The sequence below is a fragment of the Euphorbia lathyris genome, chromosome 8 (assembly GCF_963576675.1).
Source record: "Euphorbia lathyris chromosome 8, ddEupLath1.1, whole genome shotgun sequence".
Lineage (NCBI taxonomy): Eukaryota > Viridiplantae > Streptophyta > Magnoliopsida > Malpighiales > Euphorbiaceae > Euphorbia > Euphorbia lathyris.
The window spans coordinates 85855593-85869237 of NC_088917.1; the positions used below are offsets into that span (position 1 = coordinate 85855593).

The window sequence follows — 13645 nt, forward strand, 5'->3', positions numbered from 1 at the left end:
TAAAAATTAAATCCTGTAAATCTAATTTCGCTACAGTCAAATTCTATTCTCTTTCGGTAGTGAATAGTATGCCTAGTCAAAATAACATTATTGTAATTCATTAATATTAATATTTAGTACATTAAATTAAATACTTTTAATTATTTTTCTATAGACTTTTCAATGTTGAACTAGTGGGGTAGAGCATAATTGAGTTTTTACACCCATATAGGGGCTAAGATTATATATATATATAGTTTCAAATGCTTTTATTTATACCAATTCCTCAAAACATTTCTCATTTTGAACTATTGAGTGATATATGGAGAAAAGGAATTCTTTATCATTCATAATTATTTTGTGTTCCATATGTTTACTCAAATGTTCAGATGAAATCAGAGCCACAAATACTATCATCACTGATGAAGATGCATTGCTTGCCTTGAAAGCTCGTATCACAGATGACCCGCAAAATCTGTTAGTATCTAACTGGTCTAAAGATACATCAGTCTGTAATTGGATTGGAATTACTTGTGGAACTCGCCATCGTAGGGTTACAAAGATACTACTTGAAGACACAAGATTAACAGGGACCATTCCTCCACAAATTGGAAACCTTTCATTTCTAGTCGCGTTCTCTTTATTCAATAACTCCTTCCACGGTTCTTTACCTGTTCAACTTTCCAAATTACATCGATTGAAGTGGTTAGGCTTGACATATAATCATTTCAATGGAATTATCCCCTTATGGATTGGATCTTTCTCCCAACTTCAACATCTTGCTCTCGACTTTAATAACTTTGGAGGTTAATTTCTTATTTCCTTTATATGTACCTTTTTTTATATTGTAAAAACATTTTAAATCTAAGCCTAACTTTGTAGATTTGGCTTTCACGTACAAAACAATGCAATATTAAACTTAACGTTTAATAGGTGGTTCACTTTTCAAGATTAATTAACGGAATGAGTTTTTTTAATCCGTCATTTCATGTTCTGGCCATCCTACAACACTTAGCGTTCTCGCCATCCTATAAATTGAAATAACATTGTTTTATACGTACAGATTGAAATTGTTTCTCCAATAACGGTAGAACTAAACTTTTTTTTTTCTAAAGTAGAAAACCAGATGTATCACAAAACAAATCTAAACCCTTCTTTGAAGACAGTTGAATAATTATATATGATAAAGTATATATTTTTTTAGAAAGTGAATGTTTAATTTTACTACATTATTTGCAAATAGTCCGAAATATTTGCAAAAGTAAGAGTCTGAATTATTTAAAAAAGTAATGAAATAGATAAAAGTGATGGGTAAAAATATTCTATGTTTTAATATTATCAAAAAAAAAAAAATATCATAATTGTAAAAACAAAAATAATTTTATATTTCTCAAAATCTGAAAAGGCGAAATAACTTTTTTGTGTTTTTTTTTAAATTTCCCTTAGAATAAATAAATAAATGTTTAAATGATTATTTCATGTTTTAATTTTCATTTATCGTTACAGGCATTCCACTACAAATATGCAACTTATCAAAACGCTATCGTCTTTACTTGGCAGACAATAATCTTAAAGGTCAATATATCTACTATGAATAATTGTCTATATTACTCATAATTATTGTCTTCACTTTGATTACTGGATTTTTTCAAAAATAATATAACATGCGATCTTATGTTACTGACATTCATTCTTTAGAATGCTTGTGTTTACACGCTCATTGCACTAATGACGAGAAGTTGGGATCTAAACAATCATTTGTCCTTCTATGTTGTACTGTGTCGGGAGCAGTTCCTAGGATACACTTTGACGGTCAAGTTAGAAATTAAATGGTTAAATAGAATAGTAGTAAAGTAGAGGGAGAGTGAGTAGAGAGAGAAAATGGAATGCCTTATTGTGGAGTAAGATCCCCTTATTTATGTGCCGAGACCACAGACGATAAAAGTCCTTACTATTTTTGGTCTTTCTTAGGCCGCAGTCGCTTAGCTGGCCTCAAGACGACTGCGAAGAATGACCCGTCCTCGCTGGTGGATCAAAATCCTACCCGAAACGCGGTTCGTGGGCTGTGAGATCTAAATGCTTCAAAAATAACTAAATATTTTATTCATATTTTTTCTGAAAGAAATTATTTTGTTAATTAAACTGTAATTGTGAGCTCAATATAATAAATTAAATAATAATGAGTAAAAATAAAGATTCAATATATTTGTACTTACGAAGAAAATACTATTAATTGAGTTGATATTTTTTTATTTCATTTTTAGAGAAGAGTAAAATTTAACGAATTTTTATTTACTTAGAATTTTTTACATATTAATATTACGTTTAGTTGAACTTACTAAACTTTTATAATGATTTTACAGTAAATTATTTTTTGTTATATTAATTTTATTAAAAATGACATTATGTTAGCAGGTGTCTTCTATGGTAACTTTGTTTTTGACAAAGTAGCATGTAAGGGTTACATATGTTTTTTTCAATAATTTTCAAGATATTCACGTAGAGATTTTTTCACCATGCTTTGAAACTTATATGTTGACTTTAACAATTTTAAAGTTACCTATAAGATTCATTTTATTTTGAAATTTGATAGGTGATAGTTACTATGAAAAAGCATGCTGAGGTTCCAAATTATCCTGATTTTCACGTACTAAGTTCTCATTATTATTTTTTTTTTGTCATGTTAAACCTTAATAATGAAAAGTCATTTTTTACATAAACCTCAGTTAACGGAGCATTATTCAATTCATATGTGTTCCAATTTCCATTTATAATAATTCAAAAATATTTTTTTAAGGGTTAATTATAAAAAAATACTATGTGGTTTGGCCGATTTGCAATGTGATACTTGTGATATTTTTTTTTACAAACACAAACTCGAGGTTGTCACCGTTAGCAAAATCAAGAAAACAGCAGTGATTCTGTTAAAATGCTGACGTGGCACATGGGTAATTTCGAAAAATGAATTTTTAATTTTTTTTTCTTTTTCTTTCTTTCTCTCTCTTTCTTCTTCCATTCTTCTTCTTCTTCTCCTCATCCTCCCCCTCCTCTCTTTTCTTTTTCTTCTTCTTTCTCCTCTCTTCTCTTCTTCTTCCTATTTTCTTCTTTTTTTTTTTCTTCTATTTTTTTTTAATTCTGGAATTTCCAGATATGAACTTCATGTCTGGAAATTTTAGACGTGATGAACGTCTGGAATTCCAAAATTCTGGAATTCCAGAATTAAAAGAAAAAGAGAAGAAAAGAAAAGAAGAAGAAGAAATTAAGAAATGAGAAAGAAAAAGAAGAAGAGAAAGTGGCAGAAGAAGAAGATGAGTGAAAGCCAAGAAAAAGAATAAAGAAGAAGAAAATGTAAAGTCAACACAAAAAAAAGTCAAAAAAAAGTCAAAATTTTTCTATTCGAAATTGCCCATGTGATTTAACATAATCACTGTCGTTTTTTTAATTTTGCTAATGCTGACAAATTCGAGGTTGTGTTTGTAAAAAAAATATCACAGGTACCACATTGCATCAGACAAACCACATGGTATTTTTTTTTTTTTGTAATTAACCCCTTTTTTTATGTGTGATGTGGTTGTAAAAAAAACTATAGAAATCTTATTTCAATTTGTAAAAAAAAAAATATAATTTTTGACACAAATAAAATGAGTTTGTTGTGTTTATAATTAACCAATTTGACAATCAAGGAACTTAATGTGAATTTAAAAAAAAAAAATCGAGGATTAATATGAAAAACTTAGACAAGTTGACATATAATATGAATCTTTCAAGGTGTTTTTATACATCAGTATATTGAAAATAGAGTAATGGGCCTAAAAAGATTTTGAATTTTCATTCGAAATCTAGAAAAGAAAATATAGCACACTAAGGAGAAATAGAAACTAACCAAAGAAACATATTCCATCAATATATTTGTTATGCTTGGTCTCTGCAATTACTCTTTTTATCTCCACCAAAAGTTCCAATAACTATAAGATGTTTTTCTTTTTTAAGAAATCAATAAAATTAAATTTTTCTAGTTAAATTTAATCGAAGTGTAAAAATTATTAGAAGAATTGGGTTCTCCAACTCAAATAAAGGATTTTCTATACAAAAATTGACGTGTTGTATATCTCACAACACATGAACAAATTAAGACATTATTTCATTTATTATATCAATTTTTATGTGGATAGAAGACTTGATTCCTTTAATCATTTATCTTAGAACAGAGTCAAATTTATCATATCAATTCTTTTATTTCTTTAAAAAATATATACTTCCTTTATTCTAGGTGCAATGGGCTTAGCTAAATGTATTGTAGCAATATGCAAACACTGTTTTAATACAAAATTTGATCGAACTATCAATTCACATATGAAAGATTCGATTGACATGTGGTAGATAACACAGTTTCTATGACTATGAACAGAAAAATTGAATAAATATTTTAAATATATATATAAATTATAACTCCGTATATATAGTACCTACTTGCAGTTATATATTCTAATTACAATCTCATATACATTTAAAACAAATGAATTAAACTAATCAGTTACAAATTTATCATTTGTTTGATTATTATAGGAGAAATTCCAAAGTCCATTGACAATCTTATAAATTTGGAGATATTAACCATGGGAAGAAATTCCATTAGTGGTCAAATTCCTTCATCTATTGGAAATCTTACCGTGTTAAGGGGTCTTGGCTTTGAAGAAAACAAGTTGACAGGTATGTATTCATACTCGTCGTAGTTGTTTTAGAATTAATCTAAATCCAATCTTTATTATTTTGCGAAGGAAAGAAAATTCTTTTAGTACTATTTGGTTACTAGGTTATTATTTTATAGGGTAATTAATTTATTAGTCCCTATGTTTTGACAAAACACACTGTTTAGTCCCTGTATTTTTAAAAACACATGGTAAAGTCTCTAATATTTTTCTCGGTGAACTGTTTAGTCCCTAACGTTTGACTGTCGTGAAGATTTTGTTAGTCAATTTTGATTTTCGTTATTCTTTTCCTTTATTTTCTTTTCATCTGAAATCAACTTTGAGTGTTTTTCTTCTTGATTTTCTTCTTAATCATTCAAATTCGTAAGCATTGGGTCTATTCTTTTTCTTGTTCTCCATACAAATAGCTTCCTCTTTTAAATTGGATTTTCTCTTCTGAATTTTGAAGGTAAATAGTAAAGGGTAATTTAGTCATTTCTAAAGTCATAAATGGTAAAAAAATCTAACAAACAGACGGAAGGACTAAACAGTTCACTGAGAAAAAAGGTTAGGGACCTTACCATGTGTTTTTAAAAATACAGACTAAATAGTGTGTTTTGTCAAAATATAGGGACTAATAAATTAATTACCCTATTTTATATCAAAGCATTAAATCTTTTATACCTACTTGCATTTACATACTTAAAAGACTAGTTACATCTTTAACCCCCTTTACTTGTCTAAAAAAGTTAATTGTCCACATGTACTTTGAAAAAGTTCTATTTATATCAATAACTTGCTTAAAGGGACATATTAACTATCTGAAATGTATCTTTTTATCTCCTGAAATTTTTAAAGTGATTAGAGGTGAGCATGATTTGCTCTAAAAATTGAACTCAAATGGAAAGAATTGAACCGAAATGTGATTTGGTTCATGTCTGAACCGAACACTCATCTTTCCTTCTAATCAAAAGGATATTAATGCTAAAATTTAAACCTAACAAGAGTAAATTCTAACAAGCATATCCAAAAGTCATTTGTAAGTGAAAACTAAAATTTTCTCATAAAAAAACTGAAAACTAAAATTTACAACTTATATACTGCCCTTATTCTCAAAAAGTAACATTTGAAAAATGGCTACCTATTGGACACAATAAAGAAACTTCAACATATATAGAAGAAAAAAAAACATCTTATGCCAAAAAATCATATTGAGAATGCATTTGGAAATGAAAACTAAAATTTACAACTAAGATACCAATTGCAACTTTTTTAATTGAACAGAAAATGTCAGACTTACATGAAAAATCTCAAACATATTTTGAAACCAACAGTGAACATGTGTATTATTGTTAGATCTAGCTCCTTATATTATGTAACTTAGGAGTTTAAATTGACAATAAACTATATGTCTTTATGAGTGTTAAGCTGATTATGTTGAAAGATTATAAAAATAAAGCAGACCAACACTTATATAATTATAGTTGAATTTGGTTTCAATACCTACTTAAAATTTTAGTTGAAGTTTTTTACAAACACAATTTTAATTTCTAATTTCTCAAATGAATTGTCACCGCAGGTAGCATTCCCTTTGAAATAGGTAACCTTGCTTACCTAGAGACACTGTTACTCGGAACTAACAACCTTGGTGGAATGCTTCCTTCCAATATTTTTAATATTTCAACATTAAGAGTGTTGTCATTGGTTGCTAACCATCACTCAGGCAGTCTTCCTCCGAGCTCTGGTCTCCATCTTCCCAATCTGGAGGAAATTTATATTGGAGGAAATAAGTTTTATGGCCCTATTCCTATATCTCTCTGTAATGCGTCCAGGCTCACTAAAATGGATTTGGATTCAAACATGTTCTCTGGCTCTATACCCTTTGCTCTTGGCAATTTAAGAAACCTTCAGATTCTCAATTTAGAGAGAAATCAACTCACTAGTCAATCTTTATTGACTTTCTTTTCCTCATTGGCTAATTGCAAAAATTTGACACTTTTAAGGTTGGTTGAAAATCCATTGAATGCTACTCTACCAATTTCGATAGGAAACCTATCTTCTTCACTTGAACATTTCAGCATGAATGGTTGTGGGCTAATGAGAACCATTTCCGAGGAAATAGGCAACTTAACTAGCTTGATTTATTTGGATCTAGGTGATAACAATTTAAGAGGATTTATTCCTAAGGCAATTAGAAAAATGAGGAAACTTCAAGTATTACACCTTCAGACAAATAGAATCCAAGGGCCCATACCTTCTGAATTATGTGGCTTACAGAGATTGGGTGATATATATTTTTTGGAAAATAAGCTCTCTGGAAATATTCCTTCTTGCTTTGGTAATCTCACCTCCCTTAGGAATATTTATTTTCAATCCAACAAACTCAATTCTACTATTCCGTCAACTTTTTGGAAGATTAAAGATGTCATTGAACTCAATCTATCATCAAATTCCTTAAGTGGTGATCTTCCAATAGATATTGGCACCTTGAGATCTATTATATTACTTGATTTGTCTGGAAATCAATTCTCAGGTAGTATCCCACCCACCTTTGGAGGCCTTCAATCTCTAAAGCGTCTCTCTTTGTCTAATAACAGATTGGAGGGTTCCATTCCTGAATCATTTGGTGATGCGATAAACTTGGAATTCATGGATTTGTCAATCAATCATCTCTCAGGAGAATTGCCAAAGTCTCTAGAGAAATTAAAATATCTCAAGGTTTTTAATGTGTCCTTCAATGAATTACAAGGAGAAATTCCTAATGGAGGGCCATTTATCAACTTATTGGCCCAATCATTTCTAGGAAATAAAGAACTATGTGGGGAACCTAAATTCCAAGTCAATCGGTGCAGAACCATCAATCAGAACCATTCAAAGAAAACCAAGATAACACTGGTTGCAATTGTATTAACATGTTTGGCACTTGGAATTGTTATTGTCATTCTAATTTGGTATTGGAAAAGGAAAACCCGATTGTTGACTCACCGAGTGAATTTTCCACCTTTACCAATATGGCAAAGAATTTCGATTCATGAGCTTCAACGGGCAACAGATAAATTTGATGAGGTGAACTTGCTTGGCAGGGGGAGTTTTGGTTCGGTATATAAAGGGAATCTTTCAAATGGCTTATCCGTTGCGGTTAAGGTTTTCAATTTAGAGTCAGAACGAGAATTCAAGAGTTTTGATGTGGAGTGTGAAGTACTACGTGGGATTCGGCATAGAAACCTTGTGAAAATAATCACCAGTTGTTGTACAACTGAATTTAAGGCTTTAGTCATGGAGTTCATGCCTAATTGGAGCTTGGAAAAGTGGTTATATTCTCACAACTACTTTTTAGAAATTTTTGAGAGATTGAACATAATGATAGATGTTGCATCAGCAGTTGAATACATTCATCATGATTCTATGAATCCTATTGTTCATTGTGATTTGAAGCCCAGTAATATCCTTCTAGATGAGGATATGGTTGCTCATGTAACTGATTTTGGCATAGAAAAGCTCGTCGGAGAAGATCAATCTTTCATACAGACTATAACTCTTGCAACTGTTGGATACATGGCACCAGGTGATCTTTGATTTTCTGCATATATATTATACTTGAAATAGTAATAACTTTTTATGCAATGCTGACTAAATCAAATTCTGATGCAGAGTATGGATCTGAACGACTTGTTTCTATAAAGGGTGATATATACAGTTTTGGTATTCTGTTGATAGAAACTTTCACAAGAAAAAGGCCTACAGATGAGATGTTTAACGAAGATATGAACTTAGATCCCAATTTTGGCATATGAACTTGTCGCTGCCTTCGAGAGTCGATCAAATTTTAGATCCCAATTTGATTAGAGTCGACGAAGGTCACTACTTGGCTAAGATAGATTGCACATCTTCGATTATGAACTTAGCCCTGAAGTGTTGTGCAGATGTACCTGATGAGAGGATTAGTAGCAAAGATATTCTAAGTGCTCTCAACAAGATCAAAGTTAAACTTCTCAATGATGTGCAATAGGCTTAATAAATATGTAATCGTTTATATATTAAAAGATATCAATAAAGTTAATTTACAGTGCTAATGTTAGGTAATTTAATTTTATTCTAAATAAATTAATTTGAGACTTTTGGATTTTATTTTACTAGGCAATGTATGAGAATCCATTTCACTACTCGACTCAGCTCAGATTTAACTCGGTCTCGAAAATCAGTTTATCCATTTCCCCCAGTTAGTAATTAAATTGTTTCAATTCATCTCCTCAGAACCTTCCATCGTTGTAATATTTTTTACGACTTTCAAAACTTGACAAATTAAGATTTCAGTGTCTTATGTCAACATCTTACAAATAAAAAATGGGTTAATTTCAAATAAAACTCTATGGTTTCACGGTTTTGCAAATCATGCTTGTGTGGGTGTTTTGGTTACAAAACAAACCTTGTGGTTGGCAAAATTTTCATTTAGAGTTCACTTTGCCAAATCCAAATGAAAAATTTCAAGAATTAAATAATATTTTAAGTTTAATTCTTCAATTTTTTAGATTTGAGATCATTTAGGTATTGTTTTTTACGAGAGAGAGAAAGTTAATGTTTAATAAGAGAAAACTCCAAAAATATTAATTTTGAAAAATAAAAACTGTGGTTCTATATTAAAAAAACCACAATTATCCATCTAGAAAAATGTGAAACTACGGGATTTTATTTGAAATTAACTCTTAAAGAAATTATACAATTCTTATGAGCAATATTTCTTCTATTAAAAAAAACCATTAATTGGCAATGCTATTACTCATTTCGGTACTTAATTAGTGATGAAATCGTAATATAGGAGAAGTTGTTATATACATCTTTACATTATATATGTAATCTGTGTGCCGACTATAAAATTTTATTGTAGTACGTCAAAAGAAATATGGAAATGATCATCAAAAACCACTATTTTAATTGGGATTTCAGCAAATTAGACAGAAGCAATATATTATGTGCACCTTCTCCTTTCTCTAATAACTATATCTGGATTAGAGGTGTTAAAATGGATCATGATCTATTTAACGATCCGTTTAATCCGTAGTTAAACGAATTAAAGTTGATCCATTTGTTTGTTGGCTCATAAATGGACCGATCCATCTAACCTATATAATAAATAGGTTCAATCACAAGTTTAGTTCGGTTAACCCATTAACCTATTTAATGATTTAAAAAAAAAAACGATAAAATTGTGTAAAAACGAAAAAACGAAAAAAAAAGGAAATATTTTTGGGACTCGTCAGTCTTGGACCCTAGACCAATGCACTCCTCACACTCCTGACCTAGGTTCAGGGTCGGCTCCGGTGCATGTAAGAGGTGGAAATATAAATAAAGTTGTTATCAGAAATTTCTTAACAAATAATATAACCAAAATTAATCCCATCATGTTATTACTTTGGAGCACAAATTGAACATAGCCAATAAAAAACTGTACGAAACAGTTTCAGTTCATTGACATTATTTGGAATATTTGATACGACAGTTAAACAACAATGAATCTATTATTTTCAAAATTTTGGTAATGTATAACTAAATTTGATATTTTATTCAAAATATTAATATCAAATTTGTATAATTTTATATGTTAGAGCTAATATCGCACTTTATAAAATGGTAGGATCCTTAAAAAAAAAAGTAGGATCAAATTTGATATTGGCGATGTGTTTTAATTACTGTTGTTAATTAATATTGCTGTTAGATATTAAGTTTAGTATTAGTATAAATATAGGGCTTGTGCATATGTTAACATCACTTTTGTTTTTTGCATTTCTTCTTCTTCTTCAATATTATTCTCAATTTCTTCTTTTGTTATTCTTGAGATGGTATCAGAGCATTGGGCATAATTTTCTTTTCTTTCTGTCTCTTATGAGATTTTCTGGAAGCTCTTCTTAAGAATTGATTTCGATTGGATTTTTTTTCTCTTCTTTTTTCTTCTTGGTTGATTGTTCAATGTTTCAATGGCTAACCCTAGAATTCCAGAATCTAGTCCGTATTATATACACCCGAGTGAAAATCCATCACTGGTATTAGTTTCACTTGTGCTTACCAATACAAATTATCATTCCTGGTCAAGAAGCATGAAGATGGCGTTACTTTCGAAGAACAAATTTGATTTTATGGATGGCACAATTCAGAAACCTAACTCGACAGACTCAATATTTTCTACATGGAAGAGATGCAACAATCTGATTTTGTCATGGTTTGTTCATTCCGTATCAACTTCAATTGCTCAAGGTATTATTGGGCAAGAATCTGCAAGAATAGTTTGGGATAGTCTGAAAGAAAGGTTTTCTCAAGGGGATGTGTTTCCAATCGCTGATTTGCAAGGTCAGATTTACATAATTCATCAAGGTGATAGATCTGTGACAGAATATTTTACTTTCTTGCATAATCTGTGGGATGAATATGAGGATTTGAAAGCTTGGCCTGAGTGTGTGTGTAATGGATGTGATTGCAATGCTTTGGCTATTATTAAGTCCAAATTATTAGCAGATTTTGTTATATGTTTCTTAAAAGGACTTAATGAAACTTTTTCAACTGTGAAATCTCAAATTATGGTGATGGATCCATTGCCAGTTGCAAATAAAGCCTTTGCCATGGTTTTGCAACATGAAAGACAATTCTGTTTGCAAGATTCCTTTGGTTTGCATCAAGAAGTTGTTGCTTTGGCACAGAATACACAGAATTCTAATCCTAATTTTAGGAAGCCTATGGCTAACAATAATAAAAAGGTTGTGTGTACTTATTGTGGTTATGTTGGTGGACACACTGTGGATAGTTGTTACGAAAAACATGGGTATCCTCCTGGTTTTAAACGTAAGAACAGAGTAGCCAATGTTAACATGGTTAATTCAGAGGATTTTTCTTTAGATGAAGATGAGGGTTTAAACGATTTTGGTATGCAAAATGTTAAGCAAAACAACGGTTTAGAGGGTAAACAGCAAAATGCAAGTTCTTTTGGAGGATTTTCAAGGGAACAATTGCAGCAGATTGTACAGATTGTGCAGAATCAGAATCAGGCTCATTCTAAGGGGCAAATTAATGCTGTTTGTGGTAACGTTACTTCAGGTATGTTTTCACATTATTCCAATTCATGGTTTCTTGATACAGGAGCAAGTGCTCATGTAACAGGAACATTGAGTTTTTTTAAAACTTATAAGGCTGTCTCTAATTGGTTTATTACATTACCTAATCATCAGAAATTGCAAGCAACTCATATAGGAGATGTCTCTTTTTCACCTGATTTTGTGCTTTACTATGTGTTGTATATTCTTGATTTTGCATACAATCTAATTTCTGTTACTAAACTAACATCTTCACATGATTATAATTTGGTATTTTCTGCTCTTCAGTGTGTGGTTCAGGATACGAAGAGCAGGAAGAAGATTGGTTTAGCTAGTGTTGAAGGTGGATTATATCGTTTAGTTGAACCTGTTTTGTTTGACAAAATTAATGTTTTGACTAGTTGTAATACAGAAGAATTATGGCATTTTAGGGTTGGACATTTGTCCAAAGCTAGACTTTTAGATTTGCAAAAAGTTTATCCTGATATTGATGTATCTACTGACTTTGTTTGTGACATTTGTCACTTGGCTAAACAACGAAAATTGAAATTTCCAGTTTCAATAACCAAAACTAAAGCTTGTTTTGATATTTTACATATGGATATATGGGGTCCTACTGTGCTTTCTGTCAATGGGGAAAGATATTTTTTAACTATTGTAGATGGCTTTAGTCGTTTCACATGGGCTATTTTGCTAAAGAAAAAATCTGATGTTTCTGCTGTATTACAGAAATTCATTATCATGATAGAGACACAATTTAGGAAAAGGGTTAAAGTTATTAGAAGTGATTATGGTCCATTAAGTTGTCCAATTTTTATGCATCAATAGGTATTTTACATCAGACATCCTGTGTGGAAACACCACAACAGAATGGTTTAGTTGAAAGAAAGCATCAACACATTTTAAATGTGGCAAGAGCTTTGAAATATCAAAGTAGTTTGCCTAGTCTTTATTGGATTTTTTTTGTAGGGCATGTTGTATTTCTTATAAATAGAATTCCAACACCTTTATTGGAAGGGAAAACACCTTATCAAGTTTTATATGGAGAAATGCCTTATTATTCAAATTTGAAAAATTTTGGTTCATTGTGTTTTGGAAGTACTTTACAAAGAAATAGAACCAAATTTGATTCAAGGGCACAAAAAGCTGTTTTTTTAGGCTATCATCAAGGACAAAAAGGCTATAGAGTATTAATTTTAGACACTAAGCAAGTTGTGGTATCTAGAAATGTAATTTTTTATGAAACAATATTTCTTTATGCAGATAGTTGTTCTAAAGAACTACATGATATAGAATTGCAGATTTCACAAAAGCCAGAAGAATCTAAAAAGAGTCTACCTGAGTTAGTATTTAGGAAGTCTAACAGAGTTCTTAGACAACCTAAGTATTTACATGATTATCATTGTGCTTTGTTAGATTCTAGTACAACTAGCACATTAGAAAAAGATATATATCATCCTATTTCTGATGTAGTTACCTATGATAAATTGTCTGCGTCACAGAAATTTTTTTCTTGTTCTCTGTTAACAGATAGAGGGCGAGCCTTGGCGCAACGGTAAACGTTGTTGTCGTGTGACCAAGAGGTCACGGGTTCGAGTCTTAGGAGTGGCCTCTTGCCAAATAAATTGGTAAGGGAAGGCTTGCCCCCAGTACACCCTTGTGGTGGGACCCCTCCCCGGACCCTCGCTCAGCGGGGACGCGTAATGTGACCGGGCCGCCTTTTTTTTTTCTCTGTTAACAGATCAAGAGCCACAAAATTATCACAAAGCTGCTGAAAATCCTGCTTGGCAGCAGGCAATAAGTGCTGAAATTGATGCTTTAAATAAAAACCAGACTTGGGAAATTTGTTCTTTGCCTGAAGGAAAACAATCAATCGGTTGTAGGTGGATTTTTAAGATT

The 13645-nt window shown here is 31.0% G+C and overlaps 1 pseudogene; it reads left to right on the forward strand.

Moving 5' to 3' along the window:
- The first annotated feature begins 276 nt into the window (after positions 1-276).
- Positions 277-8740, forward strand: LOC136203288 (probable LRR receptor-like serine/threonine-protein kinase At3g47570; annotated as a pseudogene).
- Positions 8741-13645: the final 4905 nt, after the last annotated feature.